The following is a 13,051-nucleotide window of genomic DNA, read 5'->3' on the forward strand; positions in this document are numbered from 1 at the left end:
CTTTTTGTGTATGAAAAAAAGTTCCCACTAGTACTTTCACAAGAAACGAATGCTTAAAAGCATTATCTCAACTAAATTGCCCTAGCAGCTAACAGTACATTAGCTATCAGGGGTAATCATAAGAACTGTAATATATTTCTCTTTCAAAAAAGGGATTTTTAATGAATTAAAACTTATTTTTTAACGATTGTAGCATTGTCTTCTGGGTACCATAAAAGATGTGTTCCTCTCAATCACTAGGACTAATTGACTTCAGAAATACAATGCTCCCTGTCAAAGCATTCTGGTACTGTGGATGTGATAACCGCCATTGTTGCGAATGTAATAAGCTATAAAAGAACTCTGATGCTCCACTGTGGTGTGCATGTTAGTTCATAGTTTTCATTGTTTTTATGTAAGCAATATCATATGCACAGGGTAATTATTTTGTTCATTAATTTTTCCCTCTCTGGCAAGTGTATATTCAACTTAAACATTCACTAGTTTTCCTTACTCAAGAAAGAGACTTTAATCCATCCATGTTCTAATGAAGGGGCATTCATCAAAAAATTACTAAGTGCAGTGAGTGGGTTTAACAACATGCAAATATGAGCCAGCAATGTGGCTCAAAAGTGTGTCTGGTGCAAGCCAGAGGACCTGAGTTCAAGCCTAGATCCCTAGATGCGAAGAGAGACCAGGTTCCTAACAGTTGTCCTCTGAAGCTCATAGGTGTGCCAAGGCATGCACACCTCCCTATAACCTTGCACACACAGCAAACTGATTCATACAAGACAAGCAAACAGATCGAGCTGAAAACATGCAAATGGGTACCTCCCTCTGCACCTCCCCCTCCCCCCCCCGCCCTTTACTCTCTTTTGTCTTCCATGCCGCGTTCTTGCTTTGGCTGTAAGAAATGACTCCCTTTGCCTATATGAATATATTTTGAGCTTCTATAATATTAAGTCTAAAGATACTGTGTGTACTAGAATGTTTAGGAAAACCCTATTTTCCATCAGTCCTACTTGTAGGAATCTGGAGATCCAAGTCTCTGTTTTTCTTAAGTTCTGACTTGTTTCCTTTGCAGTTACAAGAATCTAAAGCACCTCCCTAATGAAGACACTATACCAAAAGCACTAATTGTGAATGTCCTCCATAGATACGAGAGGGATGGGATTTAGTTATTTTTCATTTGAGCAAAAATGTCATGGATTGTGGACTCTACTTTAACAATGGTTTGTCCCCAATGGTGGTTTCATTTTTAAAGTGTGTATGATAGATGAATGAATGAATAAATAAATAAATAAATAAATAGAAAAAATCTCTCCTAAATGAAGTGACTTGAATTTTAGAAACAGTGGGATTTACTCAAAGTTTCACGACAAAACTTTGGAAACCTGGGTCCAGCTCTCTGCTCAGGTAGTGATGAGGTTGTAGGTTATTTTCACTGTCCATGTGCACAGTGAGCTGCAGTAGGAGTGATCTCTTTCAGAGAGAATTCAAAGCCTAGGATGTCAGGCATAGATGGCTAGGCTGTGTATCTGATAGCATGTGGGGTTTCTATGCTAACTCATTACCTAGGAGACAGTACCACAGCCCTGTAAATTCTCTGACACTCTAATTTGTGAATGGAAACAGCAGTAGCCATTTCAGAGATGAAATGGGTAGATACAGTTCCTAAGATGACCAGAGGTTATGATGACATAGCTACCAAACTGTCCTTGACTCTAAGAACACTCCATTTCTTGCCACTGTGGAGTTGCATGCATAAGAGATGACATCATAATGTTCCATTGGCCAGTGAGGTTTTTAGTTATTTACTTTTTGAGGTAAGATCTTTCTCTGTAGCACAGGCTGACTACTAATTCATAATCCTTCTGCTTTAGCCTCCCCAGTGCTAGACGTACAGATACTGCGATAGCACCACAATAGTCATTTACAAAGAAGAGTACACACACTTAAGTTTGTGCTAAAGCAAAATGCCTTGCTTCTATTTTGATGGCTTATCTCTGTAGCGGCATATTTTAGTTGTCTATATTAGGAATTTATTTCTGTCACAGCAATCTATACTCATTCAGATATTTTCTTTCTTTGCATTCTGATATTGGGAAATATGTCAAAGGCTTTGTGACTAGGAGAGGATCTAAAATCGACCCCAGGATGTCTGCATCATTTATTCCTGTTTGGGGGCAGGACAACTGGTCAGCACGGTGCAACATTAAAATAGTCAAGATGGCTATTTGGCTTGTTTTAGAAGTAACAGTGTTGTCTGATTTAAAGACTAACATGAATGAGTGTCAATCCCATCTGCATTTTGAAGATGAGTCATTACCAGGCTAAGGCTGTTTTTCATATTAAATTTCAAAGGTCAGTGTCCCTTGTGGAAGTGTCTGGCCAGGATAAGCCTGAGACAAGATTGCTCAGAGCAAGGATAGACCATAATACTTTCTGAAGTGGGATTCACAGATTCAGCGTAAAGGGCAAAAGATGTCTCCCTTGCAGGAAGCACCCAGTCTCTTCATGATTACCCACAAAGCCCTGTGAGTTCTGAGGTTGTGCCACAGGGTATCTTCAACCACCGATTTGGTTTCTTCACTAGGAAGAACCTTAGCAGTACCCACAACATCACCCCATACATAGTGAGATCAGCACCAAGTAGTATACAAGCCAGTCTCTGGGGGGTTGGCGAGTTTGACTTCATTCTTTTCTAGGAGATCAGTCTTGGCAGAACTGATTAAGACAAGTTTTTGTTCACAATAGGTTATAAGACATTTTTCATATCACATACCTCAGTTCCACTCATCTCCTGGTCCCCTCCTATCTACCCTCTGCCCTTGCAACCTTCCCCCCCTCATAAAAAACAACAAAACAAAACAAGCAAACACAAAAATAAACAGTACAAAGCATAGGAAACATTTCGCCATGGAAGCGTAATGTGTCAGTGTGTCCCCACACTATGCCCCTCTGCCCATACATCTTCCCTTGCAAATGTTCATTGTGATGATCTGACTTTTCTTTTCAATGTAATCTTTACTGAAACACAATCTATTTTTACCTTTAAATTACTCTTCAGAAGTAATTTAGACATTAAGTATTAGTGCCACAGGTCAGAAGACTTTTATAATCATAAATTTGTATGTGCTAAATGAAAAGCATTATGTTGGAAAACTCAGACAAAATTATTTCCTCCAGAGAAGAAAAGACTATAGAGTTGCTTTGTTTCCCTTTCATGGTCACTGCTTATCTTTTTACAACATTGGGTGAACTGTGGTGGGTTCTCGAGGATCCTGGCCTCTGTCTCTATGTGTTTACCGTTTTGTTATTGTGTTCACTGTCAGAGTGATGACCTTAGACCCCATGTATCTACTGCACCATAAGGTGCTCTAAGTTTTTTCATAGCTAGCTTCTTTATGTGATGCATGAACTGGTACAGAATGGTGGGGAAGTAGCAAAGGAGCTTCTAGCAAGGTTCTGCAGAGAACCTATGGACACCATGCAGCCAGAATCTGCATCCATCCTTGCAGGCTGGGGTAATGAGAGTGAAGGGGGTTTGAAGCTGAGAAGATGCTGTTTTCTATGGCTGGGCAGAAGGAGTCTGTTATGGAGGGAAATGTGCTGTTTTAAGAGAGGAGAATGCTAGCTATACTCTTGCCTTGGCTGTGCAAATATGGGCAAATGGATTCCCTTTTCTGGTTCTTATTCTTGCAAAGTGAGTTCATTAGCTTAGATACTTTGTACTAGATGTGTGTTGTCTTAAAGGTGGAATAAAAATAGCAAATTAACAATGAAGGGGAGTAAGAAACAAATGAAGAAAAATTTTAGACTATAAAATTGGTTAAATTATTAGAATTATTTTGACCAGTAAGGAATTTAACTGTGTCACAAATCACACTGGAGCTCTAGGCTCTGCCATCCTGTGCCTGATGTATTCAGGCACAGCAGCTTCATCTTTATGAAGGGTCTCTCATCTAGAAAATGGGCTGTAATCATCCATATGAAGGCACAGACAGCATATTATTCACAGAATCACCAGAGATTAAGATGCCTTATATCAGACTTGCCTCTGTAATCCCTGTCAGTTGGAAGCCAGAAGGCAAGAGAGACTGTGTGAGATAAGGGCAGAGAACATGCTACTATGTTGGTGTACAGTTGGCTGGCATTTCTGAAGAGAATGCTCTCATGTGGGCACAGCCAGGGACCCGATGATCCATACCAGGCTGTAGGGAAGAAATCCTATCTTAATAGTAAGCAACAGAAAACGTAGAGCCTCTGGGGTATTTAAAAATCTCACTCTGTGTCACTGGATTACTCTCTGGTGATGAGTGTGATTCCTGAAGGTCTTGCAGAGCAGGCAGAGCGCAGACAGAACTGAGGCCCAGTCTTGATACTGGAACCAAACTGTGGCTGACTGTGGACAACCAAGCACCTCTGGGTTTTAGTAACTGTAATAGCTGCAAACAGACAAAGGAGATTGCTGAGATTCCTTCTCTTTCTAAGGTTAGACTCTTTGATTCTGGGGTCTGCCACAAACTAGACCTGGTTCCAATGATGTTCCAAAAACAATAAAAACCCTGTTCAAAGGATAACCTCCAAGCTACAAGAACAGCCCCAGCTGCAGTCCGGGCTATACCTGGGTCTGTATGTGTGTTATTGCTGTCTACACAGCCAGCATTCCTGTAGTTCCCATTTCCTCAGAAGCCTTCTTCCTTTCTCATGTGTTCACCTGACACTCTTTGGTCTCTTCAGAAATTCCTTCATAGCATGTTATTGCACATGACATAAGTGCTACTGGTGTCTGCAGGGCAGCAGTGCAAGGTTCAGGTTTCTAGCTTCATGAAGAAAAACCAAAGAACAATATTCAAGACACTGTAAAAAAGACATTTTCCAGAAATATGACCCATGATTTTGGGTCCTAAGTCCAAATCTTTAATTTAGGCCTCATATCATGCTATCTTATTAGGACTCTGACTCTATTGAAATTGGAGAGGGTTTCTTGTAAAAGCTTTTAGAAGCTGATTTTGTTTTGTTTTGTTGTAGGATTTCTGTTATATTTATTTGTGTGTGTGCAGGCATGCATGCACATATGCACTCACATATATTCACGTTCACACGTGTCATGCCATGTGTGTAGACTCCATAGAACAACTTTTAGAAATCAGTTCTCTCCCAGCCCTCAAGGAGGCAGAGGCAGGCAGATCGCTGTGAGTTCAAGGCAAGCCTGGTCTACAAAGCAAGCCCAGGACAACCAAGGCTACACAGAGCAACCAACCCTGTCTAGGGAAAACAAAGTCAGTTCTCTCCTTCTATAATATGGGTCTCTGGGACGAACTCAGTTTGTCATGATTAGTGGCAGGTGTCATCCACTAAGCCATCTCTTCAGCCCTAAGGGTGATTGTAAAACACTGATTTATGACTTAGGTTTTTGTTTGTTTGTTTAATTTCTTAATAAAATAACTGGGAACCTGGTAAAGCTTCAGAGCTGTCTTACATCTCACACAGCATGGGTGTGTTTCACTTCAGGGAGGAGACCAAGAGCAAATTGTCTCTGTATCACTTGATGATTAGGGACCAAGAGTGCCATATAGATTTGAACAGTGAGGAGACTGTGCCTAGTACTTTGCATGGAACAAGTTTTATTTCGAAGGCTTGCTTTGTGCAGTGTGCTCTGCATTCTCTCTCTTCAGTGTCTGGGGAGTTTTGAATAGGAATGGCCCCAATAGGCTCATATGTTTGGATGATTACACACCAGGGACTGGCGCTAATTGAAAAAGATTAGGAGGTTTGTTTTCGTTGGAATATGTATGTCCTTGTTGGAGGAAGTGTGTCACTGGGGGTGGGCTTTGAGGTTTCAAAGACCCATGCTAGGCCCACTGTCTGTCTGTCTGTCTGTCTGCCTGCCTGCCTGTCTGTCTCTGTCTCTGCAGATCAGGATGTAGTTCTCACGTACTTCTCCAGCACCATGCCTGCCAGCTTGCCACCATGCCTCTCACCACGATGATAGTGAACTAAAACTCTGAAACTGTAAGGCAGTTACCAGTGAAATGCTTTTTCTCATGAGAGTTGCCATGGTCATGGTGTCTCTTCACAGCAATAGAATAGTGACCAAGACAGTGACCATGAAAATTACAAATACCTGTTAATGAGGCAGCACTGCCCAGGCTGAGGACTATTGGTTTTAGAAGAAACCAGGAAGCCTCCCACACAAGCACAATTTTCTGGACTAGCAAGATTAGATCCAAGATTTTCTCTACTCTAATGGCACTGATTTAATTGATGGCCCTAGTTCAGGGTTCATTAGAAACATAGAAAAGGCACCCATTTCTTTATTTAGATTTTGTAGTCTTCAAGAAGTTCTTACAGATGTTCTCATTAGTCTTCCTTATAAGATGAGAAGGTAGATTCTATGATCGTGTGTGTGTGTGTGTGTGTGTGTGTGTGTGTGTGTGTGTGTGTGTGTGTGTCTGACTGTGTGTGTGGCAGGGGATGGAGGCAGGAAGGGAGAGAGGGAGGGAGAGAGAGAGAGATCAACCCAAGGTGTTTTCTTTAGTCACACTTGATCTTGGTTTCTGAGATAATCTCTGGGTTTTATATAACTTGCTGATCTGTCTGTCTGTCCGTCCATCTGCCTGCCTGTCTGTCTGCCTGCCTGCCTGCCTGTGGCTCCCAGCACTGGGAGCACAAGTACAAGTTACCACATCCAGCTTTTATGTACATTCTAAGGATTGAACTCAGGCCTCGTACCTGACTGGCAAACATTTTAGGGACTGGATCATTTCTCCAGAAGATAAAGAAAGCTAACTCTTGAAGATGTTGAGTGATGCTGCCTCAAATTTTGTAGCCAGTACAGTTTGAAGGGGAGAAGGAATCCAGGTCTTCTGACTCACAGACCATTTCACATCCCCAAATGGACTAAACCCACAGAGACAGGGGCTGGTCTATGCATTCACTAGGCAACTTGTTGGTGAGACTTTATTAAGAGGAAAACATACATGCATACACACAGAGGGGAGAAAGAAAGAAGGAGGGAGGGAGGGAAGTAGGAGGAGAGAGAGAGAGTGAGAGAGAGAAAGAGAGAGAGAGAGAGAGAGAGAGAGAGAGAGAGAGAGAGAGAGAGAGAGAGAATAATACAGTTACTCCACTTTCTACAAGGTAAGTTTTGTAAAAGGAGTTCACCTTGCTGCCTAAATGAGTTGCCTGACTAGTGAAAGATGCATGAAGCTTAGAGATGTAGTGGGCAGAGAGAAAGGAGCTTTGGTCTTATGTCTACCTCTGCCACTAACTTGGATGACTGTGCTTAGATTTCTGTGGGTATAAAGTGAGAGAGCTGGGTCACATGGTGGTTACTAAATACCAGGATAATGATAATTTGATAGAGACAGAATCTCTAATAAACAACCAGTGAAGACAAATTAGGAAGACTGTTCTTTCGACAGAATGTTTAACATCTGGGTCCAGTTGTTTTTTATGTACTAATAAAACAAAAGAAAAAAGAAAAAAATCATTTAAAACAATAAAAGGGACATGGAAACCAGCTTGTTCATTTGTAAATTGGTTTACTGGGTAGGAATATTTTGCCTTTGGCAAGTGAGAATAATTAATTCTGAGCATTTGTTTACTGGTGAGCTAGACTAGAATGATATGTCTGTCTGATACCTCTGTCTCTCTGTCTCTGTCTGTCTGTCTGTCTGTCTGTCTGTCTGTCTCTCTGTCTCTGTCTGTCTGTCTGTCTGTCTCTCTCTCTCTCTCTCTCTCTCTCTCTCTCTCTCTCTCTCTCTCTCTGTGTGTGTGTGTGTGTGTGTGTGTGTATATATATATATATTTCTCTCTTTACCCCCTTAAAGGCGAACCCTGTTACTCCCAGAACAGGCTTCTCTACTGTGACCCATCAGATTGTAGGGCTGTCTGGTAATTAATGTATGTACTTCCATGATACACTGTGCTCATTCTGAATTCGGAACAATAGCAATTCCTGTCGCTATCATGAAAACTGGCCAAATGTTCTCTCAAGAAAGTGACACGTTAAAGGGGAAAAGTGACAGGGAAAGAAGAAAAAGACACACAACTCGGTCTAAGCTTGGAGTTTATGAAGTTGCCTTATCATAGTGAAATCCTAGACCCAGTAGCTGACATGTTCCCTGTCCTTTGATGGTGTCAGAAAGACATAATTCTTAGGAGCAGTCTTGCTGTTATTAATTACCGTGACCCACTGAGGCACTAGGAATATCAGAGTAAAATGTGGTATTCTATGTTTGTGTCCTGTTTCATTTGTTAACAGCTTGTACTATAAAAACACCCATTGCTGTTGTTTCTGTGTGTGTGGTGTGTGCATGCATAAGCATATGTATATGAGGTTGTGCGTGCATGGGTCGAGGCCAGGCTGCTGTGGAGTATATTTCTCTCTTGTTCTCCACCTTAACTTTTGAGATAGGATCTCAAATTGGAATTCACTGATTGGCTAGATTAGCTGGCCAGAAAGCTCTGCGGATCACTCTTCATGGCTCTGCCCAGCTCTGGGATTGCAGGTACATGGCACCATGCTTGGCTTCTCTGTGCATTCTCTGGGTCCCAGTTCTGGCACTCACGCTTGCAGAGCAAATACTCACTGAGTCTCCTCCTGAGCCTAGGTAAGAGTCATTTCTTTAAAAAAATATTAATTTTATTTTATGCATAAATGTTTTGCCTACATGTATGTCTGTGTACCATATGTGTGCCTGCAGAGGTCAGAAAAGGGAATTGGTTTCCTTGCAATTGGAGTTAACAATGGTTGTGAGCCACCAACTTGTGCTGAGAACTAAACCCAGGTCGTTGACAAGAACAATTGCCTTTAACCACAGAGCCATCTCTCTAGTCCCAAATACTCATTTCTTGAGAGAGGGTTGGGTGGCTGAGTATATGACCAGTCAGCATATAAATAATATGCTGAATCCAACAAATACTTTTTGAGTGTCCCTGTGCCAGGCTGTAAGAGTTTCCAGCACCCTTGCCACCATGTTTCTGTGCCAGGACAAGACCACATTATTAAATAAGTAGATGATTGCATACTCTAAAGACCAGTGTCAGAACTAAATTATCACTTCTCTGCTGCTCCAATATAGAACAACCAGAGAATTTCATTACTTAACAAACAAAATACTGAGCTTTTTAGCTCACGGTAACAGCATCTTCCTTCTGTCTTTGAAAAGCCAGGCCCAGCCACAAAACAATTTGCACTATGCAAATAATTGACTCTCAACTAAGGATGCTTATTATTTAAGCTAAAATGATTTACTAGGTCAGGGTCATCAGCCTTTCAGAATATAATTTTTCCTTTAGTAATGTAATTTCATGTGGAAAAAATGTCTGGGGACGACATGCTTGGCCAACATCCGGAGCCAGAGTGTCTCTGAACTATGTCCTTGGCAGAGCATCTTGCAAGTCACCACCCGTCTCTGTCAGACTGAAATCGCTAAGAAAGGAAATGACCTGCCAGAGAGCCTGATGCCTTTTAATCAATCTCATTTTGATTTCTTAGGTGATCACTGATAGACAGATCATCACAATGGCCTCACACAGCGTTCAAGATGAACAACAGCTATAAGAAAGACAATTAAGAGTTATCTGATTCTTGCATAAAGGACTTAATGGTGGGAGGAGTGGGGTGATGGTGGTAGCTCTCTGGGAGAGGAAGGGTGTGGGGAGGACAGTGAATATCATCAAATATGTTGCATGCATAAGATTGTATTATGTTTTTAAAGGAAGAATCATCTGCTCGAGGAGTTTCATTTGTAGGCTTTTCTTCTACAGTATCTCAGGCTAAGTTAGTCTAGAATAAAAAGGGAAGAATAGCTAAGGATCAAATGTGAAGCAAGCTATGGCTACACGTGGAAAACATTACTACTTGAGGCATGAATAGCATCAAGCATGGTACAGGGGTAGAGACTAAGCCCCAGTCTTGGGAGTCTATGCTAGCTAGATTCTCAAATTCGATTCACGACTCAGACAGGTCTACCTAAAGAATTCATGTTACAAATACTCCTACTTAAGGGTAGAATACTTAATGCAGCCTCAAGAATTCAGCTGAAATCATGGATCTTATTTTTTTTACCTTTCTTCTGATTTAACCAATGCATGAAATAGAATTGTTGGGGTTTTTTGTTTGTTTGTTTGTTTGTTTGTTTGTTTTGTTCACACTCATGAGATGGATTGAAGCTCATTTCATTAGTCATGAAATATTTCTTTTAATCCATTCCTCTCACCACCTACACTGAGGAATATGCACAATACACCTTTTTGGTGCTATTTATCAATCTCTAGTATCACAGAAGTTTTCTTTAAGACACTAAGACCTTTTAGTTAATGACATTTTTCAGAGAGGAAAATGCTCAGGTTCAAATAAACTAAACTATAAACAGTGCACATTTTCTATTGGTAGAACCTAACCAATAAGAAATCTAAGCAATCAAAAATTTACATTCAGCATTCTACTTTTCAATGGAAATGAAAATAAAGGCAAAATACATTCTTATCAAGATTTAAAAACACGTAGAAGCCATTCAACCCGAACCACCCTGCTTGAGCATGAGCTGTACAATATCTGTATGTAATGATCAATGATTGCATCCAACCACACTCTTTAAAGCATTCTCATCTAGCTGCCTCTCAGTCTTCCCACAGCTGTTTGGGCAGTTATGGAAATCCCATCAATGCTTTACAGATAAGGGAAGGGAGCTCTAGGAGGGGTCTATAATGTCACCAACCAGAACACTTGAGGTTGGCTCTAAGCCACTATTATTCCGCAGGCTTATCACAAAGTACTTGCTAAGATATGACAGACACACATTACTACGTTATTGTACTTGAATTCTGGACAAGAGCCTAATGATGCTGAACACATATTTACAGGTACTCTGACCCTAAATACAACAGTGCAAATATAAAATGAAGGCTTCCCAGACTCAATGTTTCACTCTTCTACTTCTCCTTCCAGGAAAGCCTGACAGTTTAGCCTCCAATTTGTTTCTGTAAATTTGGCACTCAAGTTGTATGAACAGTTGTAGCAAGCATAAGACAGTTGGGAGGGTGAGAGTGAGTGACAGCAGGTGGGTGAATGGATTAAAGAAGAAATGATTTGAGAAAGCAGCCCTCACCACTTTGTCATTTACTATTTCCCCATTCTCATCACATCTGCTGAAAGTCAAATACATGAACAAGAACAGAAAACTGACCTGGACATGGGAGGTGAGTACAACAGCATATGAATCCAACTTCCACATGGTGACTCAGGGTGGAGAGGAGGCTCCGGTCCATGCCACCCTACTCTGGCCCTCAAAATTCATGAGAAACTGAATGTCCCTTGGGGCTAGGGGAAAGACCAGAGTCCTCTCAAAAGCCATGGCTCCAGGCAGGAAGGTAAGCGGATACCTCCTCACCACTGGGTTAGCCAGGACAGATGCTCCTTGCGGCGCACCAGCCTCGTTGGGGCGCCATGCCACGCTGGAGTCCCTTTGAAGAGTTTTGCTCAGGTAAAAGAACAGATTGTTCCCCCCTTCCTCTGGAACTGCGGTAGGGAAAACATCTTTTTCCAAGGGCTCAAGTCTCAGGCCAAGAGCCCAGCTGTCTCAGTGAGGTGCATACATACGTTTCGAAGACAGGATGGGCCCCGTGACTGAGGAGACCCAGGCGGTCCAGACTGCTCCCAGCATCTCAGCCTGCGCTCTTGCTGAGGCAGAGGCTGAGCCAGCCTGTGCCCCGCCTGCCAGCTCCCACGAGTTCACACAGCACGGATATTACTGGGGGCCCCCATTCCCAGCAGGAGTCCACGCGACCCTGACCTCGCTCCTTCTTTTTTCCAGGGACCCCCTTCCGGTAGATAGCCCACAACCCCCGCGCCATGTTCCCGCTTGCTTCCTTCAGGTGTCTGGGGCTCACCTTAGTTGCGGGGGACCAGCTGGGAAACCAGGGACCACGCAGGAGGCACAGACAGTGGCTGGAGATGATGGCCTGGATGCTGATGGCTGATGGTCTGCACTTAAAGCTGAGAAGGGGGCAGCGGCGGTGGTAAAGGAACGCTAGAGGCAGCGACTGCTGCTAAATCGCTCCGCAATTATTCAGATGGAAATCCCTCCACACCCCTCCCGCGCCTGTCAGTCTGCTCTCCAGCTTGCCTATCTCCGCCTCCTTGCAGTCACGTGGCTAGCCCAGCCCCTTCTATTACCAAGTCCCAGCTTCGCTCCTGAGGGGCCCCCACCAGGCCCTCTGCTGTCTGTCACTCACTACACCGCAGCACTCTTTCTCAGCTTCAAGGTGCTGCCTCCAGCTTCCAGGATTTCCCGCTGAGCGACATGGAGCAAAGGAGCTAGGGCAGTTTTATGTCCTGGGAAAACAGGATGGAGTGGGACTCTGCACTGTTGCGGTGCTGTTTGGGATGGCTTCTGCCTGCAGCTCCACCTCTCCTGGACTCAGCTACCCAGCCAGGCCTGCTAGCTGCCCTGGAAGCTTTTCCCCTACCCCTAGAGGAGCCCTGGGTACTCTTATCCTTCTTCCCCCAACTCAACGTTACTGAAAACAAGAGATGGGGAGGTTGATCTCTCTTTCAGCTCTCAATGAAGACAAAACTGAAAACTCAAATAGACCGAGCTTATTTAAGAGTTCACAACACTTTATGGGGTTGAGGGTTTTGAAGACCTACAAAGGATTTCAATCTACAACCTCGTAGCTTTTAAATTCTACCTTTTCTTGCCTTGTCTGTGAAAGGAACATCTCCCAGGACTGTAGAGAGAGTTGACATAATGCTCTTGAAGTTGCTTACCTCAGTGCTGGACACACACAGAGACCAATGAAAGTTCTTCTCTTGCCTCCATTAAAATAAGTTTCAGAAAACAAGAAGCATGTGTGCCAGTAGAATGCAGATATCTTTTGGAACATGGAAGCAGTCTTCCATGAGGTCTGGCCAGATACGTAGTCAGGCTAAGTGGACAGAGGAGATGTCTAAAGCTTACATTTTACACTGGTCCCTTAAAAAGAGTATTCTGGAAGCACTCTGTATCTCAGTATATATTGTTTATATGAGCATGGACCTTTAATCCCAGCACTTCAG

At 42.7% G+C, this 13,051-nt stretch overlaps 1 long non-coding RNA gene across 3 annotated transcripts in view; it reads right to left on the reverse strand.

The window, feature by feature from the left end:
* The window catches only part of LOC311602453, an 88,906-nt gene extending 76,721 nt beyond the window's left edge, over positions 1 to 12,185 (reverse strand). For 2 of the 3 annotated variants that reach the window (XR_014780759.1, XR_014780760.1), the window contains exon 1: positions 11,884 to 12,185. This is a non-coding gene — a long non-coding RNA (uncharacterized lncRNA). Of the gene's footprint in view, positions 1 to 11,180; positions 11,270 to 11,883 lie in introns of those variants that run through there. The other variant, XR_014780761.1, reaches the window with a different exon arrangement.
* Positions 12,186 to 13,051: the final 866 nt, after the last annotated feature.

This window comes from Acomys minous, assembly GCF_964271855.1.
Source record: "Acomys minous genome assembly, chromosome: 7".
Taxonomy (NCBI): Eukaryota; Metazoa; Chordata; class Mammalia; order Rodentia; family Muridae; genus Acomys; species Acomys minous.